Source organism: Schistocerca nitens, chromosome 2, assembly GCF_023898315.1.
Source record: "Schistocerca nitens isolate TAMUIC-IGC-003100 chromosome 2, iqSchNite1.1, whole genome shotgun sequence".
Classification (NCBI taxonomy): domain Eukaryota; kingdom Metazoa; phylum Arthropoda; class Insecta; order Orthoptera; family Acrididae; genus Schistocerca; species Schistocerca nitens.
In genome coordinates, this window is record NC_064615.1 from 1031625736 (window position 1) to 1031644568 (window position 18833).

An 18833-nucleotide genomic window follows, 5' to 3' on the forward strand; every position below is an offset into this window, starting at 1 on the left:
TGCGATGCGGTCGCAAAACACAGACACTAAACTTATTACAGTGAACAAAGACGTCAATGAACGAACGGACAGATAATAACTATGCAAAAATAAAGAAAATAAAATTTTCACTCGAGGTAAGACTTGAACCAAGGACCTCTCGTTCAGCAGCTGCTCACGCTACCACGGGACCACGATGCTCCTGAGCTCATTTTGTCCATGATGGTGCCTATGCGACCCGTGGACTACTCAGTTTGTATATTTTGCTTATTTTTTCACAGTTCCACACAACTTCTTCCTGTTTTCTCAATTGATCTGTGTTCAGTTTATCAAGGCCTATCCACTGTGCCAACTTATAACTAAATCTGAGGGGGGTGCGATGGGGAGGTTCCCTTGTTAGAGTCATTTGAACCATTTTGTTACATATTGATTTTCGATTCGTATCGTAATGCCTTAGCTTACGAAAGTTCATGTTTGATTTGATTGCATCTCTTGCTTTATTTCAGCATGCCAGAAAAGAGAAACTGGCAGTGATGGCGAGAAAGTCCATGCAGTTTCGCCCCGTGTGACAGACGAATACTGGAAAACTCTGAGTAGCACGTTGTACATTGAATTCCATTTTCCACGCCTGGAAAAGTAACACAAGTGCACCTTTAAGTATTGGTCTTTTAAGTGTAGCGAACTGCAGTGCATACACCGACAACAACTTTTAGAATCGTGGGCTGTGTCTGTGATTAAAAGCCAGACTCTAAAGAGTCCCCAGTCGCCAGGAAACGTAATGTTACAACCTGCTTGCAACAAAACAGGGCATGGTATTTTATCAGTGATCTATGTTAATATGACCACAAAAAATATAAACATATGATTTAATTCTTACTTTCGAGAAGGTGAGCTAACCTCCCTCATGACTGTGTCTCACTTGCTAATTCCTTATATCATAGACAGCAGCGTCTCGAAACAGGCCATGTCCATCCTCTCGAATTTCCGAAATTCTTGCGGATCTTCGGGCCTCAGTTCTTTCATAAGCAATATAATCCGGTGCCTTCGTTCTTTCTTTTCAGCCAGGGTCGAACTCAACGTCTGCCTTTTCGGTTTCGTCGTCGTTCTGCCCTAATCCTAAGATTTAGTGTCACTGCCAAGGCAATAGCTCTAAAAACAAGTGGGTCCTCCATGTGAAAAATGTAAGTTTAGATGTACATGTACATGTGAAACCAAGTGTCGTAAAATAGAACTAACTGTTGACTCTGTAATTCAGAACAGTAGTAACCTACATGAATAATAATTATTTCATAAATAATCATAAAAACAATTTCTTGTTGAATAGGAACCTTGAGCATACATAAATAATTTGAACGAATTCCTCATCATCGGCCGCATGTCGCCCAATGTGGCATCGAATGAAATAAGACTTGCACTTAGCGGTCGAACCGGAATGGAACATCCCGGCCAGCAACGACATACGATCATTTCATTTCAACGAATGACGTTCCAATATGTCACACGGTCACCCTAGTGTTTCGGTCTGTAGAACGAACGAGTTAACATGAGATCAGACTGTCCTATTTCCGTTTCGCGCGTTATTACCGTCTACTGCGCATGTGCGCCAGGTATATCCTACGTTGATGGTGTAATAGGTCGACGTGATCCTGCTTGTAGTTACAGATCTGCACACTTGGGACGCTGGTGCATAGGTGTACGGATTACGTGCATCGTGTAATGGGGGCTTAAGTGTTTTCTTGAGTATAACACTAAATTTAATGCAGATGCGTTGCTACTCTACCATCTCGAAGTTGCTGACTGACTCTGAGCACTATGGGACTTAACTTCTGAGGTCATCAGTCCCCTAGAACTTAGAACTACTTAAACCTAACTAACCTAAGGACATCACACACATCCATGCCCGAGGCAGGATTCGAACCTGCGACCGTAGCAGTCGCGCGGTTCCGGACTGTAGCGCCTAGAACCGCTCGGCCACTCCGGCCGGCTCTCGAAGTTGCTGTCCATGCATCAGCACGGCTTTAGAAAGCATCGCTCCTGCGAAACGGAACTCGCCCTTTTTTCACATGAGATCTTGCAAACCATGGATAAAGGGTGTCAGACGGATGCCATATTCCTTGACTTCCGGAAAGCGTTTGACTCGGTGCCCCACTGCAGACTCCTAACTAAGGTACGAGCATATGGGATTGGTCCCAAATATGTGAGTGGCTCGAAGATTTCTTAAGTAATAGAACCCAGTACGTTGTCGTCGATGGTTAGCGTTCATCGCAGGTGAGGGTATCATCTGGACTGCCCCAGGGAAGTGTGGTAGGTCCTCTGTTGTTTTCTATCTACATAAATCATCTTTTGGATAGGGTGGATAGCAATGTGCGGCTGTTTGCTGAACACGCTGTGGTTTACGGAAGGTGTCGTCGTTGAGTGACAGTAGGAGGATACAAGATGACTTGTGCAGGATTTGTGATTGTTGTAAAGAATGGCAGCTAACTCTAAATATAGATAAATGTAAATTAATGCAGATGAATAGGAAAAAGAATCCCGTAAGGTTTGAATACTCCATTATTAGTGTAGCGCTTGACACAGTCACGTCGATTAAATATTTGGGCGTAACACTGCAGATCGATATGAAGTGGGACAAGGATGTAATGGCAGTTGTGGGGAAGGCGGATAGTCGTCTTCGGTTCGTTGGTAGAATTTTGGGAAGATGTGGTTCATCTGTGAAGGAGACCGCTTATAAAACACTAATACGTCCTATTCTTGAGTACTGCTCGAGCGTTTGGGATCCCTATCAGGTCGGATTGAGGGAGGACATAGAAGCAATTCAAAGGCGGGCTGCTATGTTACTGGTAGGTTTGATCATCACGCGAGTGTTACGGAAATGCTTCAGGAACTCGGGTGGGAGTCTCTAGAGGAAAGGAGGCGTTCTTTCCGTGAATCGCTACTGAGGAAGTTTAGGGAACCAGCATTTGAGGCTGACTACAGTACAATTTTACTGCCGTCAACTTATATTTCACGGAAGGACCACAAAGATAATAGAGATTAGGGCTCGTACAGAGGCATATAGGCAGTCATTTTTCCCTCGTTCTGTTTGCGTTCTGTTTGGGAGTGGAACAGGGAGAGAAGATGCTAGTTGTGGTACGAGGTACCCTCCGCCACGCACCGTATGGTCGATTGCGGAGTATGTATGTAGATGTTGATGTAGTTCGCAAACTGTGCGACACAACATCCTACGCAATACAGCACTGAACAATAACTAACACACATACAACAATGAAACTTCCGGCAGCTACGCATTAAACTCAGGCGTGTGCAGGAATGCCAACCGCATTCCGCTCTAACACATCACTGGCGCGAAATTACGAATGTTGCGGAAGTTTCTCAATAGACTTCAAATTATTCCTAAATGCTCTTCCCAACGACAATTTTTTTTTACTTCTATCGAAATAAATAAATTCGGCACTTGTGTTATGATGTGATCTTCACGTGTTACCATTTTATAACCGATTCACATCTGTGCTGTAGCAGTGAACTTAGCTTCAGAAACAGCCCTACTGCAGAATACGCGAGGAGGGTGAGGTCCAGAGAGAGTTATTGGCAGACTGGAAGTCTTCCGTCTGGCTGCGAACTGCCCGGGGCCGCGCGACATCTGCGCGTTTCCCATCATGCCACGCGTGAAACAGCGGCTCAGCGCGCCCGGGACAGCATTCGGCACTCGCCGCTCCCAGCTGGCTCCGTCATTAGCGCGGCCCGGAGACGTCATTGGCCGCTGCTGTTCCGCGCGGCTGCGCTCTTGTTTCCACGTCACCCACGCGGTAATACGTCCACAATTATATGGATACGCTTGACTGTGTTTGCCTTCGCCGAACTTTCCATAATTTTAACTGCTTATCTAAGAATTTTTGTTTGATGACAATGTTGTAATGTCTCACTTTCACATTACACGATAGAAATGATTTATTGTAGAAGTTTCCACCCTTCCGGAATGCTCAACTCATCTTTTTATTTCTCTAATTAAAAACATAACTTTTGTTATGGTTATAATTATTACTCGGCAAATGACGTAAATATTGATGTTGCGGAGTTCAATACACCGTCCTCAACGACCAATAGAAATAGCAGCACTTATGCTAATTTGTGGTGAAGAAAAATTCACGCACTCGGACCTCGGAGAGTGATTCCTCAGATATTAGCAATAAATAAATGTGTCACAAAATTTCGTTCTGCGCATATTTCCAGCAGTGAATGGACGTTAAAAATTGACGGTCTGTCAACATTGTAATCACAAATACGTAACTACACCTGTCAGCAGATGGAAGTGCTTCTGTACTGTTGGTGCAATGGATAGCGTTCTAGGTTGCGAGCAGGGGGTCGAGGGTTCGATTGTAAGTCGAGGTGTACTTGCTTTTATTTCCTGAATGTAGTCTGCGTAGTACGGTATCTGGAACTGTAAAGGTCATACAGCGATTACGGTGAGTCTACAAAACATTTGCACTTACGTACTACGAACGTAGAAAGGAAGTACAATCGTTTTCATTGGTCAGCTTTTAAAGAAGACTATTGCACGTCATGGACGCGAATTGTTTCGTAGCACTGCATCTACTAGATTCCGAAACGGTTTTCTGTGTATCCTCCCCCAGTGCTCTCATCGGTTAGTTTTCTTGCCACGATCAGGTTCATTACATTTCGTTAAAGACTCGCCGTACTCCAGTTCCTTACAAGGGAACCTCCCCATCGCACCCCCCTCACATTTAGTTATAAGTTGGCACAGTGGATAGGCCTTGGAAAACTGAACGCAGATCAATTGAGAAAACAAGAAGAAGTTGTGTGGAACCGTGAAAAAAATTAGTAAAAATACAAACTGAGTAGTCCATGTGCAAGATAGGCAACATCAAGGATTATATAATCTCTGGAGCGCCGTGGTCCCGTGGTTAGCGTGAGTAGCTGCGGAACAAGAGGTCCTTGGTTCAAGTCTTCCCTCGACTGAAAATTTTACTTTCTTTATTTTCGCAAAGTTATGATCTGTCCGTTCGTTCATTGACGTCTCTGTTCACTGCAATAAGTTTAGTGTCTGTGTTTTGCGACCGCACCGCAAAACCGTGCGTTTAGTAGACGAAAGGACGTGCCTCTCCAATGGGAACAGAAAACATTTGATCGCAAGGTCATAGGTCAACCGATTACTCCATGGGAAAACACGTCTGATATATTCTATACGACACTGGTGACGGCATGTGCGTCACATGACAGGAATATGTTGTCGACCCACCTAACTTGTACACTTAGTGAATGGGCAAAAAGATTCTTCTACCTTGCCCGATTTAGGTTTTCTTGTGGATGTGATAATCACTCGCAAAAAAGTGATGAAAACTTAAGAGTTTGTCACATAAACTGAAAATAAAAAATTTAACTTTTACCCGAGGGAAGACTTGAACCCAGGACCTCTCGTTCCGTAGCTGCTCTCGCTAACCACGGGACCACGGCGCTGCTTGACTCCCAGTGTCCTTGATGTTGCCTATCTTCGCATGGACTACTCAGTTTGTACATTTTACTAATTTTTTTCATAGTTCCACACAACTTGTTCCTGTTTTCTCGATTGATCTGTGTTCAGTTTTCCAAGGCCTATCCACTGTGCCAACGTATAATTAAATCTGACGGGGGTGCGATGGGGATGTTCCCTTGTTAGGAGTCTTCTTCTGGAGGTCATACACCAAGAACTCCATCGAAGTACTCGTAGCGTAGCAAGGCAACTGGGTGTCTATCAACGCATCGGCTGCGCCCTTATCATTATTCTTTAACGCAACACCTACATCCTGCAGGTTGCCGTCTATGGATGCAATGGCTCCAACAACAACAGGAAGCCAACGACGACTTCATAAACACTCTAATATGGTCGGATAAAGCAGTGATCACTCATGAGGGGATCTTAAATATGCGAAACACCCACCATTGGTGCGACATTAACCCACACGTCACCAGCGACCGTGTACATCATGTTCGCTTTGAAATTGACGTCTGGGCCGGAATATTGGTAGACAGGAATTTGAGTCCCTATTTGTTGCCTGATCCGATGACTGCACGAAGGTATCATGCATTCCTCTCAAAATATATTCCTGACGCATTGGAAGACGTTCCACTTTATTTTAGGCAGGCGTTGTAGTTGGAATGTGATGGAACACCTCCACACTTTGGAATTAATGTGCATCGGTATTTAGATCTAAATCCACAGGATTTTCTCCTGTGCAGCACGTGCATCCTACTCTGCCGACATGTGGAAGAATTGATAGCGCGTGTTCATGCTGCTCTTCTATCTGTGGATGCAGCCACGTTGCGAAGACTCCAGAGCTGTACAATCCAGCGGTTCGCGCAATGTTTGGACGTGCAAGGTGTTTGCTCAAAAAAAAATGGTTCAAATGGCTCTGAGCACTATGGGACTTAACATCTATGGTCATCAGTCCCCTAGAACTTAGAACTACTTAAAGAAGTTGTGAAAAGATTGAGTCCTCACAGTTCTGTTCCACCTAGGTTATATGGTCTTCCAAAGATCCATAAGGATAATGTGCCCTTACGCCCCATAGTGAGCAATATCGGTGCTCCAACATATGATTTATCTACTTATTTGGCTTCGCTACTGAGACCTTTCGTTGGCAAATGTACGCACCATATTCGCAACTCTGCGTACTTTATCAATAGACTGAGAACACTACAGCTGAAGGATTCGGACTTGTTAGTAAGTTTCGATGTCGTTTCACTCTTCACGAGGGTCCCTCTTTTGGATTCATTGTCACTTATCGGCAATAAGTTTACGGCCGATATAACGGCGCTGTTTCACCATGCCCTGTCCTCTACTTACTTTCTATTTAATAATTAATATTTTGAGCAACTTGACGGTGTTGCCATGGGCAGTCCTCTGTCCCCTCTGGTAGCCAACTTTTATATGGAAGACTTTGAGGAGAGGGCTCTCGATTCGGCGATGTTGAAACCAACAGTCTTCTGGCGGTACGTGGACGATACCTTTGTAGTGTGGCCTCACGGTGAAGAAGAGCTTTCATGGTTTTTACAACATCTGAATTCCATCCACACAAACATTCAGTTTACGATGGAAGTTGAAAAGGATGGTTGCCTACCATTTATGGACGTCATGGTTAAACGCAGGGTGGATGGGTCATTGGGGCATTCTGTCTATCGAAAACCCACGCATACGGATCTGTACCTACAGGTGTCAAGCTGTCATCACCCGTCACAAACTATGGGTGTTCTTCGAACGTTGGTGCATAGGGCACATGTCGTGTCTGATAAAGACAGCCTTGCAGACGAATTAGAGCACTTGAAATCGGTATTTCAACATAATGGATACTCTGCACATCAGGTCAGTACTGCTTTAAGGAGGAAAAATCGTGATCACCCACAAGATCAAGAGGATAAGGAGGTGTTTAAGTCCAGAGCATTTCTCCCATATGTCAGGAACATTTCATCGAAAGTAGGCAGAATTTTAAAGAAACATCGTGTGAAAGCAATCTTCCGGCCACCTACAAAGACTCGTGCTCTTCTGGGCTCAGCCAAGGATGATCTGGGATTACGGAAGGCTGGAATTTATAAAATACCTTGCGAGTGTGGGAAAGCCTACATTGGTCAAACCACACGCACAGTACACGACCGCTGCGTTGAACATGAGCGCCACACTCGCCTTTTACAGCCCAGTAAGTCGGCCATAGCCGAACATTGTATTTCCACAGGACATACTATGGATTATTCGGCCACGAAAATCTTGGCCCCATCGAGATCCTTCTGGGATTCAGTTGTGAAGGAATCCGTCGAAATACGTTTAGCGGAAAATCTTATTAATCGTGATGGCGGCTTTTTATTGAATAAGGCCTGGGACCCGTTGATTTCTTTAATTTCAACCAAAAGAAAACTTTTGATGGCTTCTGACATGTCGAGCGACAAGTAATTTTAAATTTAATATTGAAATTTTCCTTTTATTGTTTTGGACACATCTGCGTGCATGTTTTACTTTTTTCACGCATTCGTTGGCGCTCCATAGATGCAGTAATATTGCAGAGGGCCTTGGAATCGACAGGCGGCGCGCATGCTACGGTAACTTGCGCATGCGCGCCTGCGGCACTTTTAAGTATAAATTGAGCGACTTGCACTAGCAATCTCCAGTGTCAAACACTCGCCTGAAGATGGCTGTAAGGTTCTCAGCCGAAATATCGTGGAAAGAAGTCGATGAGATCCGGCTGCAATCCCGAAATCTTATGGAATACTTAAACCTAACTAACCTAAGGATATCACACAACACCCAGTCATCACGAGGCAGAGAAAATCCCTGACCCCGCCGGGAATCGAACACGGGAACCCGGGCGCGGGAAGCGAGAACGCTACCGCACGACCACGAGCTGCGGACAAGGTGTTTGCCTTGAGAACTTATGACTTGCTACCCACCATACGTTCAGCATTACAAAACACTGTACTGTGTAAATGTCTAACATATGTGGCTTAAAAAATCGCGTATACTGCAGTATCATATGGCAATATGAAACTGGCAAATAAAACAATACAGGTCGGTTCAGAAATGAATCCTCGACATCGTGCATGCTAACTGAAAACACTGTCCACTGGAACAACAGTAGAACGCTGCACCTATATGTTCACAAAGGTAGTTACTGTGAAGATAGTTACTGTAAGTGTGATTACAGTGTTGCCACATTACCAGTCTTTAACATCCATTTACTGCCGGAAATGTGGGCAGTACGAAATTTTGTGACACACACACACACACACACACACACATACATACAATTTTGTGATATATATCACAAAATTTCGTCCTGCTGCTACGATTTCTAGCGATTGATCGAAGAGAGATTACCGAACAAAAAAGAGCTAATGAACGTAACTCCGGGAATGCACTGTTTCCATGCTAGAGACCATTTATTCACCCAAACACTGTTAGAGAGAGTGCGGTGTAGTAACCGCTGTACCATGGAGCCACAGCTACAGTATGTGTCGGAAATGGTTTCCATGTGCCTCAATGCATGTGTGTACGCGCCGTAGCATGTTCTGTCTCACACTTTCACATCGGCCAGGCTGCATCTGAAGAGTGTCAAAGGCAGCATGAATACGCTGCTCCAGTGTCTCCACATCTGGAATGGGCTCAGCGTACACGATACTTCTGAGATGTCCCCATAACCAAGAACCGCACGGTTTGAGCTCCGATCCAACGACCAGGGAAGATTGAGATGTGTTCGGATCGGTTGGTTTAATTAATTTCGGATTATTTTACGCGACCACGCTCAGAGGACGGTATGACGTCACAGTTAAGGCTCTGCATCCACAAGTGTCTACTGCTACCTGTCTCCAGTTTCTAACAATCTACCACAACCAAAAATTAATTAAGATTGTAGTGTTGCTCCCGCTGCTAAATATTTCATTTTCGGGCAACAACAAAGTTATATTATATGGCAGGTATCATTAGAGCACAGTTAATAAAGTCATTTCTTGAAATAATGGATAAACTAGGCACTCATCTTTTCGTGTTTCCCACGCTGGTCACGTTGTGAACTCATGGCTCAATCGTCGAAAATCTAGGTGGTGATGATTCCAAGCTGGGATGCAAAGAGGCCTAGGTGTTAGTATGCGATATTCAGAAGTTTTATAGATGTGTTTCACAAACCATTCTTGAAGATTAAACCTTTCAAAGTTAGGACAATGGTGATGTAAAAAAGTAATCAGCACTCCGAATTGAAGTTACACTTCTTTTTTATTGCTTTTGTTGCAATATCACGCAAGTCATTCCAAAACATCACTTCACAATACAAAACATACTTAAAAACATCTTCCACACTGTTAAAGTTCACATTTTATAAAGTGACTACAATTTGCGTCTTTCCAACATGACGTCCAAGACTTGACTCTCTAATAACTGCTTACGCGCCCAAAAGTCAGAGTTACAAGTACGACAAAGATCATAGTGATAAAAGAAAGAATACACATAAGAATAATATCATTGCAACATAAACATATCGATGTATCAAAGTACCTCTACATTAATGAAATCAAATCTGAATGTTGTCTCAGAAATAAGTTAACTACTTTACAGAAACATAGTAGAATATTGATGGTATCGAAAGGTTGAGTTGAGGTGCCGTAATGGTTACGTAATTCAAGTACCATTACAAGTTCTCCAAGACCTTCATCTGAAGCAATTCTTATCTTGCCCTTTCCATCCATCTCTTCGTAAATCTCTAGATTGCAGCTTAATGGGTCAATTCTATTGCATGTTTGGGGCATCTCCTTTCTCCTATTCTCACTATATGTCTAGCCCAATGGAGACTTTTGCTTTCCGTCACTCCAGCGATGTTAGGCTCCTTTTGCAGGTCTTCAGTATTGTGCCCCTTCTCCGTTCTCCAGCAGTTGGATCTCAGACTAGTTAAAAAATCAGAACCAAAACTCGTAAACTATAAAACTGGTCACTCCTTTAAATGTTCCTGTAACACTTTGTTGGCAAATAGAGCATGGTGTCAGGCTGATTATTTTAGGCTTGATCATAGCAAAATTAAATTTCAAAGACCGAGTCGTTAATCTGCATAACGTGGAGTTATGCTACCTGAAGATACATGCAGGGTTTCTAAATTTAAATGTTGTCTTGTCGTGTTAAACCCTTAACGTAAGATTATACCTCTTAACTTTTTAAGCATGTTGTACATTTCTTCCAGTTCGACGTTCATTACATCCTGCCTTTATGGGATTGCGGTCTGAATAACCAGTAGCGTGTTATGCTCCCTGCTAAGCTTTCACTGCCCGACAGTGATACACACCAGACCAAAAATTTAGCTATCGGGCTCCTCCATTTCATCAAAACGAATTTTATCTCTAAAAACTTGGCTTGAATCAGGCAATAACAAGTGTTGTTTGCAGCTCACCTTCAGTTGTTAAGCAAGCTGTACCCTGTTACAGTGCTAGGACTCAATTGTTTAGAAAACTAAACTCGCCTTATGCATGTCAGTACCGGATTCTCCTAGAGCGCAACACACACTTTGCGGCTTTATCGTATTTATTTTGGTCCCCGCAAGCAAAAACTTTTATGGAAACAAATGGTATTACATTTCCTTTCCCTGACTGCGAGATGGAAAACGACAGTGTGCGGCTCGGAGAGACCTCCGAAAATCGCTGAATAACTTACTTCGATATAGGCGCCGGTCTCAATTTCGGCGTGTAATATTGACAGTGTTGTGATGGAGTCGCCGTGGAAGTTCTCCCTCTCCCAGCGGAGGAGGTTCGGCGCGGCTGACACTGCCAGGGGAGGAGAAGGTGGTAGCACTGGGAGATGGGGAATCACCGGCGCGACGTCGCCGGCAGCAGCCGCCCTCTCCCGTGTTGCTCTCGACATTCACTCCTCCGCTGTGTGACTTCTCAGCATAACAATTTTTTACTTCTGTACACCAACTCGTATAGCACTGTCCTCTGAAATATATCTCCCCAGGCAACAACATAGCGATATGAAGGTTTTCAACTGAATGCAACGAAAATCTGCTACAGACGTAGCACGCAGATTCCACATTTCTTTCAGTTAGCTTCAAATAATGCGACAGGTGATGAAAATACTTACTTGATGAAAATGACTTATTCATGTGAGTTTTGGGAGTAATTGTAACATGTAACTCAAGTTTGTATGTGCATGCTCGTAGCACATATACTCATTTAATAACTTACGGTTTTTTAAAGAAATAAAAACCCTAAGTTCCTGTGTTGATTCATGTGTAACAGGTAGTCCTGTGAAATCCACTCAACCTTTCCGAAACTCTCGGAATATCGTAACGACTGCGATGAGCTTTTTGGTCCTTCTCTTTTATTTGCAGCTGCTCATTTTGTAGCAGTTTATTTCAATTTTCTATCTTTTAGTGTATAGCAAAGCCACAGTTGCAAACTACTAACGCCAATTCTTTACACACGAATGGAAAAATAGTAGAAGCTGACCTCGGGGAAGATCAGTTTGGATTCCGTAGAAATGTTGGAACACGTGAGGCAATACTGACCCTACGACTTATCTTAGAAGAAAGATTAAGAAAAGGCAAACCTACGTTTCTAGCATTTGTAGACTCAGAGAAGGCTTTTGATAATGTTGACTGGAATACTCTCTTTCAAATTCTGAAGGTGGCAGGGGTAAAATACAGGGAGCGAAAGGCTATTTACAATTTGTATAGAAAGCAGATGGCAGTTATAAGAGTCGAGGGACATGAACGGGAAGCAATGGTTGGGAAGGGAGTGAGACAGGGTTGTAGCCTCTCACCGATGCTATTCAATCTGTATATTGAGCAACCAATAAAGGAAACAAAAGGAAAGTTCGGAGTAGGCATTAAAATCCATGGAGAAGAAATAAAAACTTTAAGGTTCACCGATGACATTGTAATCTGTCAGAGGCAGCAAAGGACCTCAGCACACGACATTTCGACTGGGCGTCTGCTAGTCACTTTCAGAAGAGCTATCGAAGACTTCCTCCGTTGCGCCATGTATAGTGCGCTGCGAGTATTTCGCGCATGGGTCAAAATTCAAGTTGACAGACGGATCACACTTCCCGATGGCAGCGCCCTCGCTGGTGGAACCGCGAACTCAGCTGTCCTACGGATCACTGCTCTGTCGTCATCAATTAGAACAAATCGAGGAGATGATGAGATTCCACGCACTGTCCAACCGGTAGCGTTGGTGGTGGTGGTGGTTAGTGTTTAACGTCCCGTCGACAACGAGGTCATTAGAGACGGAGCGCAAGCTCGGGTTAGGGAAGGATGGGGAAGGAAATCGGCCGTGCCCTTTCAAAGGAACCATTCCGGCATTTGCCTGAAGCGATTTAGGGAAATCACGGAAAACCTAAATCAGGATGGCCGGAGACGGGATTGAACCGTCGTCCTCCCGAATGCGAGTCCAGTGTGCTAACCACTGCGCCACCTCGCTCGGTCCAACCGGTAGCCTCTATCACGGTTCATCAGATTCTCTGCCAGGCGTATTTCCACGGATTTTTTAGTAATGAAGGCCCAAAATGATGTTGCTGTGGGCAGAATCACGGTTCTGTCATGCTCTGTTAAATGTCCGGTGGAAAGAGTGTTCAGCAGTCCGCAGCTCGTGGTCTTGCGGTAGCGTTCTCGCTTCACGAGCACGGTGTCCCGGGTTCGATTCACGGCGGGGTCAGGGATTTTCTCTGCCTCGTGATGACTGGGTGTTGTGTGTCTCTCATCATCGCTGACTCGCAAGTCGCTGAAGTGGTGTCAGCTAAAAAGGACTTGCAATTTTGGCGGCCGAACACCCCGCATGGGGTCTCCCGGCCAACAGTGCCGTACGATCATTTCATTCCAGTGTTCAGCAATAGCGGACTTGCTTGGTTGCTAATGGCGAGTGCATCATTGATGTTCAGTGTGGCGTTCTTTCACAGTGCCTGTGGTCTCTCCTTTGTAAGCCATACCACATTGACAACGCGTTTTGCAAATTCAAACATTCCACAGTAACAAACCGACCTTCACTGATCCCAGTAGGTGTGTAGACTTAGATCATGGACAGGAAACCATTTTCACCTGAAATTTACAAAGATTCTTGCTGTTTTAAACGAAATGTTGCTCACAAAAGGAAGGAAATCTGAAGATTTTTCCGGCGCGTTCTCCTCTTTATCCACTCCCTGATTCTTTGTTTTAACTCACTGTGGCCTGTTAATCTGTTGGGTGGAATGGCCATTTTTTCCTGAACACTATTTTTACGTGAACAAGCTCTTTAGGCCAACTATTTCGAATGAGATACTATGAACTTTGTGTGCGAGTGCCTTAAGCACGCTCATAGTTTGCGACTGATGGCGAAAACTTGATTCTTGCAAATACTAATACAAATACAAATGAACAATACAGAAAGTATCCTTCTTATAATTAGCAAATAAACTTGATCATCAGCGTAAGCTGTGGGCGCTGTGTATTGTATGCTGTGTCTGTGCTGAAAATCTCAAGAAACAGTCAAAATAAGAATTAAATAAAAGCAACCTCTTAGGTCTGGTATTCTACTGACATTGAGGGATTTACAAAAATCCAATTCTCCTGATTCGTAGTCTTGTAGCATTTATGTTACAGGTCACACCACAAAAAATTAAAAAAAGGTACTAAGTTACTCAAACTTTCCGTCTGCCAATCTCTCAGAGGGCCATGGTTCATTAGTTCCTTTTCACCAAAAGACAGTTCTAATGCGAATGGTATATAAGACCAAGGGTGTCAACATTGTACCAGAATAAGATGGCCTGTAACAGAATCTTTCAAGCCTCTAGTGAATATTTTTTTCCGCAACAATCTCGTAGATCCGAAAAAATATGTTATCAACTTACACATTTATTTAGGTTGAATGAAACAGCTTGTGAATTCTTTAAACCGGCTGTGGAGAAAGTTTTGTACTAGTCATACTATCACTCAATAAAAATGTTTTGGCAGTTGCGCATATTATTTGTCCACAGAAAATAAGAAATAGATGAAATGGTTCTCTCTGTGTTAACCGCACCTCCAGCGCCTTTGTTTTCTTGCCATGCGCATCGATACTTAGTATCTGCCACTTTACGTCACCCGCGCAAGTCCCTTTCTCCTTTCACGATACTCTTTCTGCCTCGAGTAGTCACCTGTTTCTCACCCTCTACAGTAAACTGGCTGCGTCCGTGTCGTTAGCAGAATACCTTCTTGGAACGTTGTACACGTGATCTACAAAAAAATATGAAGACATCATTCCTGGGTCTCTCTAGAGCCAGTCAATGGCTTAGGTTCGTAGTGAGTAACTTTTGCATTGCTGTTATAAGCGTGTAATCCCAATAACTGGTCATCGTATGAGAAAGCCCGGGATTCGTTAAGACGCTACACGAAAGTAGCTGGGGTTAGCCGCAGCCTCCATATTGCTCAAGCTATACGTGAGTTCCTGTAGGCGCTGTTAACTCATGAACACCTGAATTAATTTCTGCTTAAAAGAAAAAAATCAAGTGTAATGAAGTGTTATAGAGCACATGAGGCCACATCTAGGATATGTTATACCTGGGTACGTCAGACGTCGGCAACAGGCAACTGAGCAACTGGACTCTTACAACACTTTTACTAAACTATCTTTATTTAACATTTTAATGATACAGTGAAGGATTTACATGATTAAAAATGAAAAATACAAGGTGCAATAATTTCTAAATGATTATATATAACACAATAAAGCATTATGCGTAAACTTCTCGGAAACAGTTTGTTCTCATGTTTAGATCCCGATCAACGTTACACTTACTACACATGAGTACTGTCAGTCCTGTACAAGTAGGTCATTTACACTTTGCCTTGTGTCTGCCTCCTGAGGCCAGTGGACTATTGCAGCATTTCGTGTAGATCTATCTAAAACCGATTTTGTTGGACCCTGATGCTTCTTGCATGCTGTGTGAGGGGCTATCTCTTTTTTTATTTCTCATGTCGTTTCACAGCTTGCAGAGTGCCTCTGCTATTCTGTATTTGAAGTTTAGTAGATCATTTTGTTTGTTATGGGTAATTTTGAAACTGTCAAAGCCTTCTCCACAGTTGGTACACGAGATTCGAAATCTCCATTTGCATTGTTTGGAACATAAAACTTCGAGGATCCATCGCTAATAAAATAAAAAATTTGGAGTATTGGCAGAATTTCCACATCGAAATAAAAGTGAAATGTAATCAGTCGAGACAGTGTTTAGGTCAGATGAAGAATTATAGGAAGCTTGCAATAAATTAAAGTTTATATACCTAAAAAATGAAGGCAATTGGCCACTGAAATATTCTGGGACTACAAATCAATGGAAATGTTTATTTTCACTTAATTTGATTTCACCTCTCGCATGCACCCATAAAGGTAAACAAACGCCTAGTGATGTGTATTTTACAAAATGGTTCAAATGGCTCTGAGCAGTATGGGACTTAACATCTGAAGTCATCAGTCCCCTAGAACTTAGAACTACTTAAACCTAACTAACCTAAGGACATCACACACATCCATGCCCGAGGGAGGATTCGAACCTGCGACCGTAGTGGTCATGCGGTTCCAGACTGAAGCGCCTAGAACCGCTCGGCCACACCGGCCGGCCTGTATTTTACACAAACAGTATTTTAGAATTCAGTTGCGTGTGATTTACGTCACGTCACCAATACAAAACTCAATCAATCTCTGTATATACTCAGTTATAATTTTCCAAATAGTGATGATAACTTACCGTGCCTGTGTGTAGTGAACAAGGGGCAAACAGCAAGTCGCTCTAGAAATACCCAAACCACTCAGGACGCGGAAGCACATGTCAGAGGAGTTGGTAGCCGTGTTTAGGATCTGCACGTACAGTCACTGATACTAAAATAAACAAATAAATAAAATAAAAACAACTTTCTGTTTGAGGCCTGAGTTTCTCCCGGCGTAGACAATTTCCAATAGCAGTTTCACCTTGAAAATGACAGAGTGCGCACCAATAGAAACATCGGAGGATGTTGACGGCGTCATTCCCATATATTATTTGAATAACCTTCTATTCATTGGCGTCGTTTTGGTATGAAGCGAATTCGTGACGCGACGCTTTAGAGCTTTAACAGCTGCAGAAAATACCAACGCCGTCTTATGTTCATTTTCCGTTGATAGTTTCTCAGAAAATTATCGTGGCACCAGTTGATTCGTCATTAAACAGTGAAGTTACAGTAGCTCCAACAAAAGTGACACAATTCGCTAGATGGGTAACATGATAGCTGCGTCCAAGTAATACGTCACCTTGTAGCTCATGGACCAGTGGTTTCCAGCATTTCTTAGACAATTACCCCTGAGTGCAATTAGACATTAGCTAGTACCCTCGCCCTCCTCCCTTCACCCCCTGCCATCCATTCCCCACCCTCTCCCACATTAAAACCAAATTTAGCAACTCTCTTAACGGTAGATTAAGAGCCTTTCCGTGAACAGTTATTTTTAAAATGATGAACGATAGTTTGCGTGTGTGTGTGTGTGTGTGTGTGTGTGTGTGTGTGTGTGTGTGTGTGTATGTATGTATGTGTGTGTGTGTGTGTGTCTGTGTGTGGTGTGCTTTAGAATGAATGACGAAGAAATTCGTGGTGCATCGCAAGTGCTACCTACACACAACTCCTTCTCGGAAGAGAAAAATAGTTATTCACCGTGAGGGTACACACTTCTCACAAAACATGCTTCCCCTGCGTTATTCCTCTCCACTGCGGCACTTGTTTGACCAGCACACTGCAACCTCAATTAAAAGGAAACAAGTTCAGAAGTGTGCAATATACTTACTGTTCGTAAATTAAGTCACTGCTGCACTCTTTACTTCTGAACTGGCAGAAACTGGACGAATTCAGGCTGGCAATGCTTTATGTCTATCCACTCTAATAATAATAATAATAACACTGTGTACGGAGTTGTAGTAGCCCTTATGGAGTTACTACTTAATTCACTACTTAATTCATTTATATATTTCGAAGCTAATATTGAAGCTATTGTTGGACTACTGCAGGTACTATCTACAATTTGGGAAGACATTTTCTTGAGATATTTAGCATTTGCTGCATATATGTCTCACTTTTATCATCAGCGATGTATAGGACAAAGCACAACATATGTGTGTAGCGGGTGGACCATGTGAGGAACCTCTAACCTCCGCGGAATTAATGCTACTGATTGAAAGAAGTAATTACTGCTAACTTATTTAATTAGCGTTAGTGTCTCCCAAAATTGTGATAATAGTGATGATTTTGGGAGATAACATAGTTTCGTCACTGAAACAGAAACGAATCCTTTAGTTTTTAGCCCCGAGAAATGTTTAGTTTACTCCTAAGGGGCTAATTACCCTCAGGTTGAGAACCACGGTCATTGACAGACGCTCTTACAATTAATTCCATACAAACTGCCAGAAGAAGAGTGATAACAGATCAGGGAGAGAATGGGGGAAGAAAGGGTGAACAGTCTGGTGAACTATCCCTGCCACTTGAAACGCAATGCTTAATGTGCTTTTGTCCACCGACCCGTTTGTACGACACACACTGGAGCCGCTGTTCGTGTGAGGCGGTCCGCCTCGCTCGGAACGTAATTAACAGTCAGAGGACACCATCTTCGACACGTCCCCCGGCCGACGGTGGGGGTACGGAGCACAACAGAGGTGTCTAGCAGGAGCGGCTCGCGTTGTTTGTTACAGAGGCGCACGACAAGGCACGGCCCGTGGCGGTGTCGCTACGAGGGTCCTCGAGGAAGAATGGGCGCTGCTTGGCGGCGGGAACAGGAGAATGGGCAGGGGGTGGGCCGGCCCAGTCCAGGTCATGGAAAACAGCCGGGGCCGTGGCACAGAGCTGACGTCGTGTCTCGCGTGACGCGCCAGACATCCAACGCAGTACTTGCCAGGCCAGCCACTGGTTTCATCACAGCAACGCGGCAGCGGAAATTGGGCCTTGCGGTAATAGAATCAAAAACTCGCCTTGTTAACTCTGCTGAACCTGAGACCCAAGCGTCGTTTAAGATCCAGTGTCCCAGCAAACAGTTGGGACTGTAGAAGAGTTGTATCTATGTTAGCCGAGAACTGAATTTGTCGAGAAAGCAGTGGCCTACGAACGGTATCTTGGGACTGCGTCTTTAAGATTCGCCTTCCCCGCGAAGCAGGTCAGCATATCATCCCCATGATAATGCCCCAGAACAAGAAAAAGGCGAAACGCGTCTGGGATAAATAAATTAAGTGGCATCAGGAAAAGGCAGTTTTATTTAAAAAACAATGTCTGCCAGGTGGTTATAATAAAAGTGCTGCTACTCACAGAGGTCCGGTCTGGGCTGTAATTACCTTATGGCACTGAAACTTGTAGAGCTTCTAATGCGTTACTGCAGAA